The sequence below is a fragment of the Myotis nattereri genome (assembly GCF_964212035.1).
Source record: "Myotis nattereri genome assembly, chromosome: 1".
Classification (NCBI taxonomy): Eukaryota; Metazoa; Chordata; class Mammalia; order Chiroptera; family Vespertilionidae; genus Myotis; species Myotis nattereri.
The window spans coordinates 177,775,104-177,778,992 of NC_138075.1; the positions used below are offsets into that span (position 1 = coordinate 177,775,104).

At 43.6% G+C, this 3,889-nt stretch overlaps 1 pseudogene across 1 annotated transcript; it reads right to left on the minus strand.

Annotated features, from left to right (window-relative positions):
* Positions 1-2,130: 2,130 nt before the first annotated feature.
* Positions 2,131-3,303, minus strand: LOC308534314 (centrosomal protein 20-like; annotated as a pseudogene). Its single transcript has 2 exons — positions 3,025-3,303; positions 2,131-2,493 (listed from the first exon to the last, which is right to left on the minus strand). The product of its transcript is annotated as a centrosomal protein 20-like (transcript).
* Positions 3,304-3,889: the final 586 nt, after the last annotated feature.

The window sequence follows — 3,889 nt, forward strand, 5'->3', positions numbered from 1 at the left end:
ATATCTATTTATAATTGGGTTGTTGGACTCAGGATTCAGACAAGGTTTGCAGATTACGTTTGGTTGATATGCACCGTAGGTCTTATATTTCTTGTGGGAGACCCAGGCAGGGTTTCTTAGTCTCAGCACCATTAACAATTTTGACTGGATAATTATTTGCCATGGGGGTTGTCCTGTCATTGTAGGATATTTAGCAGCATCCTGGGTCTCTACCTACTAGATACAGATAGGACCAGCCCCTCATGTGACAAACAAAAATGTCCCAAACATTGCCTAATGTCCCTTGGGGGCAAAATTGCCCCAGTTGAGAACCACTGATTTAGTTTTTCATTGGTAATGTTTTTTTTTTTTAATTAAATGATACATTAAAAATATAATAGTTGCCTAGATACAAACAAGTTATAGAATAATGCATACAAACCACAATGGACTACATGTGACAATTCTGTTTAGCTTCTATTTTGAACATTTTATGTCACGATCCAAAATGCTGAACTCTAGCATTTTTTCTTAATCTAGTGCTGCATGATTGCAATTCCTGAGGTAAACTTAGTGTCCACTAACATCTTTGGATACAAACCAAGTTCTCTGAGAAAAATTTGGGTATTTATATTCCCACATACACTAGAATCCATAATTATAATCAGATACTACAGATTTCATTTAAAAAGTAGAAATGAGCCCTTATAATATTTATATATCTATATATGTAATTTTAGACAACCAATAGGGCCTCTCAAAATCCTTTGACTTGCAAAGTATGGTTGAAGGGAATTGCTTTAATAATTTTCTGTATTCAGATAAAATCTCTTGGTTAATCTCTAAGGAATAAACACTGACTAACACCAAATATAAAATCAAAAGTTTCAATAATTTCCAAAAGTAGCTCAGAATCAATACCCTAAAGAGAAAGCCAATTTTTCCAACTACAATCCCTTATTACTTTCCCTGTGGAAGATGTTAAAGCTAAATATTGTCAGTGTACAGGTGCCCACTGTGCTCTGAATATACCTTATGACTTTTGCCAATAAGGTGCTGTCTAATTTAACAGTCAGTTTTCAATGAAATCAGACTATAGTTTCCACATTATAAAAATCCTATGTAATAAAAGCCCAGCGACTGCAACGTCAGAACGACCAGAACGACCAGAACGACCAGAACGACTGGTCAACCCGTCACTATGACATGCACTGACCACTAGGGGGCAGATGCTCAATGCAGGAGCTGCCCCCTGGTGGTCAGTGCGCTCCCACAGCGGGAGCACCGCTTGGCTGACTGGGATGAGCGGCTGCTCCCGTTGTGAACCCTGGGCCAACAGGCAGGAACCCTTGCTGCGATCATTGCCTCCTTGCTCCAGGCTCCTCCTCGCTCCCTGCAGCCTCCGCTGGATGCCCGCAGGCCACGCAGTGCGGCTGCCGGGCTCACAGAGCTGACCCCGGAGGCTGGGAGGTGGGTTCATGGCTGCTGCGGGACAGAGATCTGCTCCACCGCCTCTCAGTGCTCTTGTCACTGGGCCCGGCCTGACTGGGTCCCCTGGAGAGGCGAGACTCCAGCTCCATGGAAGATGCCAGACCAGGGAGCGGCCGCTCAGAGGGCAGGTCCACAGACGCTCAGCTGACCGGGATGAGTGGCGCTCCCACAGCGGGCTGATCACTGCAGGCCACACCCCCCCACCGGTGCATGGAGCCTGTGCACCCGGCCTCTAGTATTTTAATAAACATCAAAAGCAACATTTTATTTATTTATTATTATTATTTTTAAAAGCAACACTTTAGAGATAGCACTATAATAGCTCTTATTATATTTCTGTCCCAATAATAACAATTGACATTTAATAAGACTTTCAGAGCCCAAATAATTAGGGGTTGGCCTTTCCATAGCTCATCTTATAATTAATTGCACACCTGAAAGCCACATGGAAGTTAATGCCATCTTATAAAAGTTATTTTTTGGAATTCTCCTTAAGCTTGTCTCTTCATGCTGATTCTACATTCTTCATGTAATAAAATAAACTCTTTGTTTAACTAACAGCAAAATTAAAAAATTAGTTCCCCCTCTACAATTTAATTAAATCTTCCAGTAGAAGCCAAAATGATAATTTTAAGATAAAAGATGCCCCAAATGGAAATGTCATCTCTTCACAGATTGAAAAATATGAAGACCTCCAATATCAGTATTTTCCCCCCTTCTCTTTTCGTGGGTGGTCGTCCATTTGCCTTCTTCCACTAGGTTGTCTACCATGGTTTGGGTTTAGAGGCTGAAGTGAAGATCCTCTCAGAAATGTATTTTGGATGCCATCCTTAGTTTCATGCAAGAGGTGAGCTAAAATCCCACATAAAAGAGGTATTGTATTATCCTTTGATTCTTCTAATGCATTTAGCTCATGGAGGAGAAATTGCCAATGGAACTACAGGTTGACTAGATTCTGCTTTGGAGGACAGATGCTGTATACTTATATTTGTTGAATTCCAAATACTCTCGAATTAATCTATACTAATAATAGAGGAATATGCAAATTGTCCAGGATGCTGTCATAGTAACAGTGATAAACCAAACAGCAGGCTGCGAGGGGTGACCAGGCCAGCATGGGGGTTAGTGAGGGATGACCAAATGACTGAACAGCAGGCTGCATGGGGTGACCAGGCTGGCAGGGGAGGGCAATTGGGGGTGAACAAGCTGGCAGGGGGGCAGTTGGGGGCAAACAGGCCAGAAGGGGAGGGCAATTGGGGGTGATTGGGCCAGCAGGGGAGGGCAGTTGGGGGCAATCGGGCTGGCAGGGGAGCAGTTAGGCCTCAGTCTGGCTGGCAGAGGAGCGGTTAGGGAGTGATCAGGCTGGCAGTCAGAAGCAGTTAGGGGCAATCAGGCAGGCAGGCAGGCAGGCAAGCAGTTAGGAGCCAGCAGTCCTGGATTGTGATAGGGACATCCCTTCAAGGGGTCCCAGATTGGAGAGGGTGCAGGCCGGGCTGAGGGACCCTCCCCCGCCCCCCCTGTGCATGAATTTCATGCACCAGGCCTCTAGTTCATTAATAAGAAGGTTTCATGAGACAATGGTGGTTGGGGTTCATTTTCATCACCTAGAGCATTGAAAACTTTGGCTTGAATTCTCACTTTTAAATACTCTAAGACTCCCCTTTTTTTCAAGGTGTCCTTTAAAACTTTGTGGAACTTTTCCAAAAAGACAAGTGAATGACCAGGCCAGGCAATTATCTGCGTCTGGTTTTCCCCAGTTGTAAGGATGCAGTGAGACAACCAACCCAATGACGTAGGATTGTGCCTAACACCAAGAATGGTTGTAGATACCATAAGTATCAGCCCCATGTGAAAAGCCAAAGCCCAGATGGGATCCAGAAAAATGTGCCAGAGGCCCACAGTGCAGGACTGTAAACCTCTCCTTGCAGGTACCTGCAGATTCTGCAAATCCTGCTCTGATTCAAAGCTGATTTATAAATTGCCCCTGTGCAGCCCCTTCCCTCACAGGGCCCTGCTCACGTCTATCTAACTGCCTACCACAGGTCCAAATGTTGTCTATCTGATTCATATATGCTAAAGTTTCTCATTTATCTTTCACTTAAGAATTTTAATAGCCATTGATGATCATTCCCTATAGCCATTGTTTATTAGGGATTGCTAAATGGAGATTTTATTTTTTATTTTCATTCATTCTACATTTATTAGCTGGGATTCTTCTATAAAGAAGAATGTTTCTTCATCAATTATTTGGTTACACTGTAAATGAAGAAACATTTTATTCCTCTGCTCACAACTCTTCTGACACCAAATGTGTGGGTTTTCCACCAAGCAATTCTCCATCCACAGCTTAAGGGCACAGTCTCACAAGACTGCCCCTCCCCCCACTTCAGATACCAGTTGCAAGTCCTAGGTTGCCACC